The following is a 13,173-nucleotide window of genomic DNA, read 5'->3' as shown; positions in this document are numbered from 1 at the left end:
TCATGAAGAAAGCTCATTTAATCTATGTAGACAATTACCAGTAACTTCCTGTGAATGGGGTTAAAAGAAAGAAAGAACATCAAGTTGTCCCCTGATATTTAGAAGAACATCTCATGCCGATGTCGATTGATGAATTTGTTTTAAAGTCACATTAATCCTATAATCTCTTTGTCATATTGATCATCTTAGTGTTTTTTTTTTTTTTTTTGAGATACTGAAATGTTAAGGAATTATGTTTAGCTTTATAATAACACAGCATTCTAAACACATTTTGATGGCATTGTTTTAGATCATTTAGTGACGGCACCTGCTGTTTCAACTGTTTTGACTGCCTGCAGTTTAGGACATTTTGTACAGTGATATCTGTCACTTATTCATTTGTCATTCAAACGTAATTCACTGAAATTGTTTTAATCAACGCTTGCAATAACTGATTCTTTTGTGAGTGATTCAGATTTTATTTTAAGACTGCACCCATTGTGTGACCACACTAAAGAAAATCAGCATATTAGAATGATTTCTGAAGGATCATATGACACTGAAGACTAGAGTAATGATGCTGACAATTCAGCTTTGATCACAGGAATAAACTACATTTTAAAATATATACAATAAGAAAACAGTTCTTTATGTTGTATCATTTCACAATATTGCAGTTTTTACTGTATTTATTTTATTTTTAATGCAGCTTTGGTAAGCATAAGAAAAACATATTATATATTAATTATTTTCGATGTTTGACCTGCATGGTGTGTATAGATGTCACGTGTAGATGAACAAACATGACTCAAAGAAAAATTGAGTCTTTTAACCCCTTAACTGACGGCTAAGTTTACTTCACTATATTTCACTTAAATCCTAATGTAATCATGACAAACTATATATTGTTGGAAAGTTCTAACACTCCTGAACAGATATGTGTCCATTGTTTTATGATAAAAATTACATGATGACAGTAAAATAGTAATTTATGACGAGAGTGCCCCTAAAAAAAAAAAAATCTACATCATAACAGCAGTTGTAACCTTGAACTACTTTGTAATGAAAATCTTTTCATATCTTTACAAAACACATAATTTCTTGACAAAACACATATCATTTGAAAGGTCTGAGTCTCAGTGTTCCATATTTGGTGATTGTTTTATGATGGAAGTGATATTTGGACAGAAATTTTCAGGAAAATACATCAAATAAACAATCAATGGAAATTGAATGACACCCGGTGGCTATTTTTGGTATAGCACCTAAACAAAATCTCATGGGGACTTCAATTTTTGTGATATCAACTTCAAATTTGGAACACAATTTGGGTAGACATATGGCTTTGATTTCATAGTAATTTTTGAGTAAAACATTTTTGTAAAATATGTATTTTATATATATTAAATACAATTTTGTACAGTATTTTTCTTTTTTTAATACATTTAAACTTCCATAACTTTTCTATAATTTTATATTTTGAAATGCTTTCACTTTAGCAATAATCTGCTGATTGTCATCTTTAAATCAAGACCAAACTTAAGTCTGTATTCCAAAGCATTCACGGATTACAGCTCTTTAAGTTTGGATAGTGCATTTTCATGACTATTTTCAAAGGGGGGGGGGGGGGGGGGCAACAGTTAAGGGTTAATAAGCAAGGAGAACACACAGGGGTATCAGAAACACAACTATATGCAACAATACCAGACAAATAAACACAGGAATATCAATTATAATCAAACCAAAATCAGACACCTTCAGCATATTCGCACATTATCACAGTTTATTCGCTAAAGTACGGAGTCCTGCACATGACATGCAGGACAAAATAGTAGGCTAAATCATGTGCACGATTTACTCATTAGTTCCTGCGATTTGTTAAATCGTGCACACAATTTAAAACTCGAGGGAACATTTTAGTAAACCGTGTGGACGGTTTTAGCAAGTCGATGGAATGAAACAATAAATTGTGTGCAAAATGTACTTTTTTTTCTTGCACATCATGTGCAGAGCTCTTTACTATAGTTTAGAAAATGGTAAAAAAATAAATGACAAGCACTCTAAGTTAAATTGTGTCAGAACAAATTCATCTTGATAATGTCAGATAACTGATAGGATGCGATTGATATCAATCAGTTAATCAGTTGTCAGCTGTTCAATTTAATTAATACCAATTTAGGTCAACCAATGCTTAATTTTGTTCAGTCTGAGGTGTAAAATTATCAATAAAAAAATAAAATAAAGCACTTACGCAAACAATGGTCAAGTCAAAGTGTATGAATAATTTTGGTCCTAATTTTGATATGCATTATAGTCACTGAATTGAAGATTTTTTGGGTGTAATATTTCACAGTTTACTTTATTTTGCTATCCTTACTTATATGAACAAACTATTGTGCACTGCACCCACTAGTATATATATATATATATATATATATATATATATATATATATATATATATATATATATATATATATATATATATATATATATATATATATATATATATATATATATATATATATTCAGGTGAATTAAAATAATAGTTTTTTGTTTTGTTTTTCACATGTGCACATTTTCTTTTTCTCTTTTCTTTTTCTATTACATACTGCAGTCTTTGGAGAACCCCTACATTGTGTATTTCAGTGATGGGTGACAATAAATCAGATCATACTTTTCAAAGCTAAGAGAGAGAGAGAGAGAGAATCATGCCCATCCATGACATTCTTAGTACATTTGACTTACAGCCAGATCCACCAGTGCATTTCCTCTGTGAATACCCTGAAGCTCACATCTGATAAATGTGAGAGCCCCGGGACTGCAGGCCGAATCTTATCAGCCCATCACAGAAAATAACAAAAAGCAAAGCTATATATGTGTGTGTGTGCGTGTGCGTCTGTGTGTGTGTGTGTGTGTGTGTGTGTGTGTGTGTGTGTGTTATAGGGGATAGTAGACAAATGCCAGCTAATGGTGAATATCAAGAGTATAGCGTCAGTTCTGGCAGGTCACGTTAATCAAACTCGCAAACTCGTCTACCTATATGAATATTACGTCTCTCATCGCATATATACATCAGTGCTATCACATCCCGTTCTCACTCCCAAGTGTCAAAATCCGAAGCATGGTCAAGTGCCTTCCGCATCACAATGGAGACGCTAAAGTTGCCCCTAGGCGTCATTTTTCGACACGCTGGGTGCTCCATTCATTTCAATGAGAAACCTTTGGCGTCATACACAGACGCATTTAATTCTTTGCGTTTATAAAAGCAGACGTGATTTTATTAATATTTAAAGGCTACTTTTATATTTTGAAGCAACTAACCCAACTCCTACCCTAAACTACTCACATCTTAACAATATAAAACACATACCAGGCAAATAAATGTACAGTCACAAGTATTTATTGCAAAATCTGACCAAAACAGTATAAAAGTATTAGCTCATATTGCATTCCATGGAGGTCTTCATGTGAAGAACAGAGTTGATCTTGATGTTTTAATCGCTGAAATGATGATCCTGCTGCCCCATGAGCTAACTCCTGAGCATGACACAATCGGTCACAAGACACACGAGAGCCAATGACATTTTACAATCAATGCTGACGTAATGACGCAACTGTTCACAAGACATACGAGAGCCAATGCAATGCACTATGAAATCTCACGTATCGGGCGGCAATATTTGAAATTTGATGTGTTCATGATCTTCGGCGGATGGAGATGCTGATCGCTTTTGGGGATTTTCTTCATGCAAATCAATCGTTTGGCCTTGAAAAACTTGGATTATTTAACTTTTTTGAATAACTCGTGGATGCAGTCGTATGTTATATCCTGTGTTTTATCCTGTGTTTTATATCATGTTCACACAAATGGGTAGGTTTAGGGATGGGGTTGGGTTACATGTTAAAATGTGTCTAAATAGCGTAAATAAATATTGCTGATTAAATTGAGAATCACACTCCAACATGTCATAATGGCAAAATTATAAACCAATAAATAATTTAAATAATTAAATCAAAACAAATTTCATCATGACGATAATATTCTCATACCCAGTCCGTCTGTGTATGACGCCATAGGTTTCTCATTGAAATGAATGGAGCACCCAGCGGGTCGAAAAATGACGCCAACGGGCACCTTTAGCGTCTTCATTGTGACACAGAAGTCACTTGACCATGCTTCGGATTTTGACGCCTTGGGAGTGAGAATGGGTTGGCTTTCATTCCAGTTGGAAGGGGAGACATTTCATGATAAAATTATTATATTTTGCATAAGGAAAATCATAATAAAACAAAAAAATGTTTTCCACAAAACGTCTCAGGTTACGTATGTAACCCTAGTTCCCTGAGGGAACGAGACGCTGCGTCGAAACGCTGTGAGAACGCCTCTGCGTTAATGCGTCGTGAAGCGCCTGTAGAACCATTCCATCGGAAAAAAGATCGATCGTCGGCGTGATGACGTCATCGACCGGAAGCTATAAAACGTCCGTGAAAACAAACAGGAACTAACTTCTGATAAAGCCTGAAGTAAGTGATCACGGACACGCCGGGAGTATGGCAGAGCGACGCAGCGTCTCGTTCCCTCAGGGAACTAGGGTTACATACGTAACCTGAGACGTTCCCTTTCGGGGAACTCGAGCTGCGTCGAAACGCTGTGAGAACGCTTATACCCACATCGCCATAGGACCAAGTGTCTCGTATGTGTGAAACCGAAGCGCACACGGTTACGAGAGAACCTGTGCCCCTACTGTAGATGCCAGATCTAGCTCGTAGAACCTGACGAAGGTAGAAGGAGACGACCATCCGGCCGCGTTACATATATCATGGAGGGAAGCCCCCGACAAAAGTGCTTTAGAAGCAGCCATACCCCTGGTAGAATGTGCCCGGACAGCCAAAGGAGATGGCTGCCCGGCAGCTTCATAAGCAAGTGAAATGGCCTCGGCCACCCACTTGCTCATCCTCTGCTTGGATACAGGAGCCCCCTTCTTAGGGGGTCCGAAGCAAACAAACAATTGTTCAGTTTTTCTCCACAGGGCAGCTCTGTGGACATAAGTATCCAGTGCCCTCACCGGACACAGCAGATTTAATCTTTCCTGGTCTGACGTCAAGAATGGAGGAGGACAGAAGGCTTGTAGAGTGATGGGGCCCCGTGGGCTCGTAGGAACCTTGGGGACATAACCCGGCCTGGGATGCAGAAATGCTTTCACCATCCCAGGCGCGAACTCTAGACATGAGGGCCCTACTGACAGGGACTGAATATCTCCTATCCTTTTAAGAGATGAAATGGCCAAAAGGAAGATAGTTTTCAGGGTGAGGAACTTATCCGAAACCTCCTCCAAAGGTTCGAACGGAGGTCCGGACAAGCCCCTCAAAACAATGGCCAAGTCCCATGCCGGGACCCTCGAGTGCATAACTGGCCTCAACCTTAATGTGCCACGAAGGAAGCGTGTAATTAGAGGGTGTCTTCCCAAAGACACTCCACTGCAAGGGACGTGGACAGCGCCCAAGGCCGCCACGTACACCTTAAGTGTGGAGGGGGTCAACCCTGCAGAGAACCTTTCCTGCAGGAACTCCAGCACTGTACCAACCGGGCAGTTAACTGGATCCCACTGGCGTTCTCTGCACCAAGCTGAGAAAAGTCTCCATTTCAAAGCGTACAGCTTCCTCGTGGACGGAGCTCTGGAGTGTAGGATGGTCTCTACGACCTCGGCCGAGAGACCCTCCTCTATGAGCCTAGCCCCCTCAGAGGCCAGGCCCACAGTTTCCACATCTCCGGGCGTGGGTGCAGGAATCTCCCGCCCGCCTGAGAGAGTAGATCCCTCCTGGTCGGAATCTCCATCGGAGAGCCTTCCAGGAGAGATATCAGGTCCGAAAACCATACTCGGGTCGGCCAGTTCGGGGCCACTAGGAGTACCTGGGCCCCGTCCCGGCGTACCCTCTCCAGAACTCCTGGAAGCAGAACAATCGGGGGGAAGGCGTACAGAGGCAGCCTCGGCCACTCCTGTACCATGGCATCCAGCCCCAGCGGAGCCGGATGGGTCAGAGAAAACCACCGCGGGCAGTGAGAGTTCTCTGCCGAAGCGAACAGGTCTATCTCTGCTTTCCCATAAACCTTCCATAGGAGCTCCACCACCTCTGGGTGGAGTCTCCATTCCCCGGGCCTCGGCCCCTGTCTCGACAGGTTGTCTGCTTCCTGGTTTAGGGCCCCCGGGATATATACTGCCTTGATTGACAGCAATTTCCCTTGGGCCCACAGGAGGATCCGATGTGCCAATTTGTCCAACGGACGAGACCTCAGACCCCCCTGGTGATTTATATAGGCCACCACGGACGTGTTGTCTGTTCTGACTAGTACGTGGTGGCCCCTGAGGTCGGGCAGGAACTGTTTCAATGCAAGAAACACTGCGAGCATCTCCAGCCGATTTATGTGCCAGTGCCGCTGATGTTCCTGCCATAGACCCTGGGATGAGCGACCACTCATGGTCGCCCCCCAGCCCGTGAGGGAGGCGTCTGTCGTTAGCGTTACGCGACGAACATGAGCCCCCAACACGGGACCCTGAGATAAAAACCCCGGGTTTTTCCACATGACCAGAGCACGTAGGCATCGCCGCGTGACTTTGATCGTGCGGAGCGGATTTCCCCTCGGGGAGAACCCTTGTGTTTTGAGCCACCACTGCAGTGGCCTCATGTACAGTAGGCCAAGAGGTATCACGTTGGACGCTGCTGCCATGAGACCTAACAGTTTCTGGAACTGTTTCACAGTGACGGCTCGGCCTAGCTTCTGTTCTTTGGCGGCTGCCAGGATCGACGCTATGCGTGTTGGCGATAATTGCGCCCGCATAATTATCGAGTCCCAGTTCACACCTAGAAAAGTGGTTCTCTGAGCCGGAGAAAGCACACTCTTCTTGGCGTTCAGCCTCAACCCCAGCTTCGACATATGGGCGAGAACAGCATCTCGATGCTGAACCGCCATCTGCTCTGTATTCGCTAGAATCAGCCAGTCGTCGATGTAGTTCAGTATGCGGATGCCCTGAAGACGCAGCGGCGCCAGAGCTGCATCCACACACTTGGTGAACGTGCGGGGTGACAGTGCTAGACCGAAGGGAAGTACACGATATTGGTATGCCTCTCCCCCGAAGGCAAACCTCAGGAACTTCCTGTGATGTGGACGGATGGAGACATGAAAATACGCATCTTTGAGGTCTATGGTGACAAACCAGTCCTCCGATCTGACCTGCGCTACAATCTGTCTGAGTGTAAGCATCTTGAATTTGAGCTAGGCCACCGAGCGATTCAATAGCCGCAGATCTAATATCGGGCGTAAGCCCCCATCCTTCTTCGGCACGATGAAGTAACGGCTGTAAAAGCCAGACTCCCTGCTGGGAGGGGAAACCCTCTCTATAGCCCCTTTTTGCAGGAGTGTCTCTACTTCCTGTGCCATTACCAGAGCCTGCTCCGGGCCCACCACTGTAGGTAGGACACCGCAGAAAGGAGGTGGCCGACTTCTGAATTGAATGGCATACCCCTTTTCTACTATCTGCAGGACCCACTGAGATATATTTGATAGACGTTTCCATTCGTCTAGAAAATCTACTAAGGGAACCAGCCTCTCGAGGCTGGCCTCTGGTGTATTTTGAGCAACAAGCACAGTGCCCTGAAGCGGCGGACCGGCAGGGAACAACTGACTTGACTGCTCGGGGACCCCCCGAAGGGGGTGCGGACCACCCTCGGGTGGCCCGCGGAGACCGACTGCGCCCCGGCATTGCGGCAGGGTTGGCAGCGCGGCCCCCCGAGGGTGCCGTAGGGAAACGGGTACCGTAGGCAGGGGTAAGCACCGTTTCCCTACGGGGGGAACCACCCTCAGCGTCCTGACGCTTCTGGCGTCAGGAACGCTTCGACGAAGCCTTCTTGGCGATCAGGACTGTCCGCAGATCAGCCCTGCCCCTCGAAGGCTTCGTCTGAGAGCGCCGCCCCTGGTCCCCGCGCTGAGGGGGAGCCCGAGCGGCGACGCTCTGCTTTTGTTGTGCCCTGTGAGCTGAGCTCGTACTCGGCTTGGGCTGCCTGATGTCAGCGGCAGCCCCAGGGACCTGGACTCGGAGAGGGAGAAACTGCTTCAGCGCCGCAGCTTGTTTCTTTGACTCCTGGAACCTCTCGGTGACAGTGTGTACTGCGTCACCGAAGAGGCCACCAGGAGACAGCGGCGCGTCGAGCAGAAAGCTCTTCTCCCTCTCTTTGATTTCGGTGGGGTTGAGCCATAAATGTCTCTCCGTAGCCACCAATTCTGCCATCGAGCGGCCAACACATCTGGCCGTCTCTTTGGTGGCCCGGAGAGTTATATCAGCTGCTGTTCTAAGCTCATTTATGACGTCACCCCCCACTTCATCGCGTCCATCTAGATCCCTGAGCAGGTCAGCCTGATAAGCCTGCATAATTGCCATGGTGTGAAGGCATGCAGCAGCCTGACCTGCCGCCGAGTACGCTTTGCCCACCAGTGCCGACGTTGTTTTCAATGGTCTGGTGGGCAAAGTCGGGGCCTTTAGGGACGATGCCGAGGAAGGCGAGAGATGGCTCGCAAGCGTCTCTTCTACCTTTGGCATCGCCCCATAGCCGTAGTGCTTCAGCCCCATGATGTTACTATAGACCGTAGTCTGAGGGCTGAACACACGGTATGATGCCGGTCTCCTCCATGATGTTGCCACCTCGGTGTGCAAATCATGGAAGAATGGCAGGCCCCGCCGCTGAGGTTCTGAAGCGCGAGCGGGCAGGAATCTTTCGTCTAATTTACTAGAACGTCTCTTTCCTGCCTCAGATCTTTCTACGGGCCAGTCAATGTTTAATCTGGCCACGGCTCGCGTTAGAACCTCAACGAGCTCATCACTCGCAGGAGACTGAAGTGGCGAATCTTCAGTCGCGATGCTCTCAACGTCCACCTCCTCGGAGCTGGATAGTTGGAGCACCGGCGGCTCTCTCGGGGGGGAAGAAACCGCAATGCGTGCTTCCAAGCCCCGAGAAGAACCGCTGGATGGAGCGGGTGAGGGCAGAGATAAGGCAGCGCCCGTCTCAAACCCCTCCGCAACATCCAATTGTGAACCCCACGACTGCAGCCTCCGCTCTGCCTCGGCAGCAGCGGGACCAGAGCCGCGGGGAACACGAGCCGAGGCACCCTCCTCGAAGAGTGCCCGGCGGGAGCGCAGCGTTCTCAGTGGCATACGCTCACAGTGCTCGCAAGCAGCCCCCTCGAGGGCTGCCTGGGCATGCTGCGCTCCCAAGCAGGCAACACAAAGAGAGTGTGTATCCCCACTCGTGATGTAGCGTGGGCAGGGATGAACACACCTCTTAAAGTTACTGCTTTCGCTCGCCATTTCTCTATCTATTTTATTTTCTCTTTTTTGTAAAATATATGGAATATTTAACAAAGGGTGGAAAAACTCTTTCAATAGACAGACAAAAACACCAAATAGACAGACAGGTTCACACAGATCGCTTACTGAAGGCACAGAAGCTAGTTCCTGTTTGTTTTCACGGACGTTTTATAGCTTCCGGTCGATGACGTCATCACGCCGACGATCGATCTTTTTTCCGATGGAATGGTTCTACAGGCGCTTCACGACGCATTAACGCAGAGGCGTTCTCACAGCGTTTCGACGCAGCTCGAGTTCCCCGAAAGGGAACCAAAGTTATGTCGAAAACTCTCACTTGGGCAGTCCCAACCTAAAGAGTCCATATTGTTTCTAAAAGTCCAATATATTATAACCTTTTTGAAGGGTACTGTCCCAGTGACAGCTTCTGTACCTTCTTTTCTGAGTGTATATGCATGAAGCCCTTCACCTTCCCCAGCTCCACCTGTATAGATCTGCTACGGGTAATTCTATATTGTACAGCAGCAGCAGCAATAAACCAACAACAGCGTAGCCAGGTATTCCACCAAGACCAAACATATCAAAATTGTCATATCAATTACCATGCAAAACTTATTTTTAAATGTATAATAAATAAGAATGTGTTTGTAAAATGTGCTTACTTATACTCTCTTCTTTGTGCAAATTTTTGGGATTTTTAATACTCTCAGCTCTTCTAGCAGCCAACTGGCCTCTGTTTCTTTGGGTGTGAATTATAGTCAATTGGTTGCATAATCAACCCCCACATTAATCACGGATGTCATTCCCCATGGCAACTCTTTTAAATAAATGAGCACTTTTTATTTCCTTCTCCCCCCCTTTACTGAGCTTGGGCTCATGCATCCACTATAGTTGTATTATTGTCCTTTGCTGGCATTTGAAGCCATCATTTTTTATTTGTACTCAGTAGAACGCTTCAATAGCTTGTTGATGAAGTGGACACTAGAGGTGGGATTCATTTAGACTTCGATTCTGGGAGTTGCAATCCGATTTCAAAATAATTCTTAATACCTCTACATTTTTCAGTGACAGTTTAAGGACAAATCTTTGGTGAGTTAAAGGGCATAGTTGTATCCCTTTAATTCAGTTAAAAGGATACTTTTTAACTAATTGAATAATGCTTGTTCCACAGTTAGCCATATATTTAACGATATTCAAAAACAATACATTTAACTGAATTTAAATTTGACAGTCATTATATGGAAAAGCGCAAATGGGACATTATAATTCTCCTTTTGTGGTTCAAAAAGAGAATTATAATGTCCCATTTGCGCTTGTAATGACTGCCAAATTTAAATTCAATTACATTTATTCTGTAAAAAAAAAGGACATTGATGAAACATATGGCTATTTGTGGAACAAGCATCATTCAATTAGTTCAAATGTATAAGATCAAAACACTGGATTAACTGATTATGTAAACTTGATTATCATGTATTTAACTTTTAAATGCATGACTGTTTCGCCAAACATTCTTACATATTCGGGTCGTTAGCGACCCGGATCTATATTTAACATGGATAGACCTCTACCTTTCGTGATAATATATAAAAATCCTGATGTTAGAGTAACACTTACAGAAGAATAAAATAAAACCTGTTTCGTTACCTTTTGGAGCTTGGAAGGATTCAGTTTGAGCAGATGTTTAATGCGATCATCATCTGTCCTCGTCAGAGTTCGTTTACCCGTATATTCAGCATCTGACTCATATTCGCGATCTCGAGCATATTCTCCAAACTCTTTTTCAGCGTCTTCAAAATCAATATTATGATCACTGACAGCTTCTCGAGCACATCCATCACCAAGAGACAGTGACACTAATATTTGATTGTGTAGTACTTCCTCTCTGCTGTAAATCACTAAGCCATTTCAAGTTTTGCAGATTATAATTATTATTGCTTCGTTTTCTGTCAGAGGTAACTATGAGTGAAACGTCACTTCATCATTGCGTATCAGACATTGCCACCTTGTGGAATAAAGGTGAATTGCGCCCTATTTCATCATTATAGATTAATTTATCATTGTGGAAAAAAAATATACGTACAATCCTACACACCTTGGGTCGTTAGCGACCCTATACAATTTTGACAAAAAAAATTGTGAAAAAACAGGCATTCAATTATAATTCTATTTTTTCTTGTTATATTGTTTAAAATGGATTGATTGAGGAATACTAAGAAGGTTGATGTCTAACTTTTAAAAAATAATGAGGAGCAGGGGAGTGAATGACGTCTCGGACCCGAGGTATGCATTTAAAGGTTAACTCACCTCATGCCTCATTCATGAAACATGAGCAGAACACAGTTTTGCATAAATTGTTCATAAAGCTGTTCTAATATAGATTTCCGGATTTACGAAAATGTTTGTAGCTGGCTGAAAGTGCTTTAATGGATGCACGATAATATAATATTTATTGCTAGGCATATGGTCTTATTAGCATTTATGCAGAATCCGGAAGAATCAGGAGGAGAGTTTTCGAAAAGGGCCATTTTACATGCAAATTTATCAGAAGTGTGAGGCTCATTCAGTTTATTAGAAACATTATCTGTATATTACCTGATTCATTTATGTTTGACTTGCAAATATGCATCACATTAAGTTGTGTATGTGCATAATAAATGTGTAATTCAAATGGACTGAGGTTTTATATGCAATTTAAATTAATACATAGAATGGAGGGGGGATCTAATCTAGAGTCTATGTATGATTGCATAATGCAAGTGCACTTTTTTGATTATTTAAAGGCTGGTTCAAATTTGAAATATGATTTTTTATGTGAAATGAATCAGAATTGTGAATTCTCTGTGTACTGCATACAGGATAAAAAAAAAAAGAAGTGGCCTTTTCACAGTTGTAGATTTGTGGATGTGACGTTTACACGGACGATTTTTTGAAGGGGCACAGGGAATACTGGTGAATGCCACTGGATTGAGGCTGTGCTTCCTCTGGAGTATGAGTGTCAATAGCTCACACAGCATGCCAAAGAACATCTTCATGCACAGCAGTGGCGTGAGTGTTTTTTTCCTCCCCACGGATTCAATCATGTGACCATCACTGATCCACTCCGCTCTGAATTGTTGTACTGTGGGTTCGGCTTCTTCTTGCAAAGAGTGATATATGCAATTGTTTGACAGGAAAACAGAAGCGATGCTAATGCAGCTAAACTGATGTAAATACGTCATTAGTGTAATCAAGAAGAAACTAAAGTGATGAGTCACTCGCGCCATTGGGAGGTTGGCATATCCCCTCTGTCACAAGCCGTCGCTTTTGCTGACACAACAGAAGCACAGTGTCGCAGAATAACCTTTCTGAAACACTCATACACTCTGACTAATGTCTGGGTGCTGTTATTTTGTAGAATATTAACTTATATACTGCCAAATACTGGGTAAAATGGATACTATGCACTGTAAAAAGCTGTTACCAGTTACCTGGTTGCCTTCAAATTTTGAGTCCATTGAAATAAAAAAAATGATTTAATACATTGAATATGTCTGAAGAATCGACAAACTTTATTCAAATATTATTAAAAGATTTTTCAAGCATATTGGGTAATTGTGTGTGTTTTATTTGTGATGACGCAGTGAAATATGCCAAATTGTGATATTTTCATGATTTATTGAATTTTTTATGTGGTCCAGATACAATAATATTTTGAGTTTCTATTCAATAAACCAATTTCCTTCATTGTATCAACTCTTTTTTTTACAATAAACTCAATTTTAAGGCAACCAGGTTACTTACCTTTTTAAGGTAAACCAACAATATTTTTTAAAGTGTAGTTTGGTGGTATTTAAA

The sequence above is a fragment of the Pseudorasbora parva genome, chromosome 11 (assembly GCF_024679245.1).
Source record: "Pseudorasbora parva isolate DD20220531a chromosome 11, ASM2467924v1, whole genome shotgun sequence".
Lineage (NCBI taxonomy): Eukaryota > Metazoa > Chordata > Actinopteri > Cypriniformes > Gobionidae > Pseudorasbora > Pseudorasbora parva.
Note: the sequence above shows the minus strand (reverse complement) of the source record.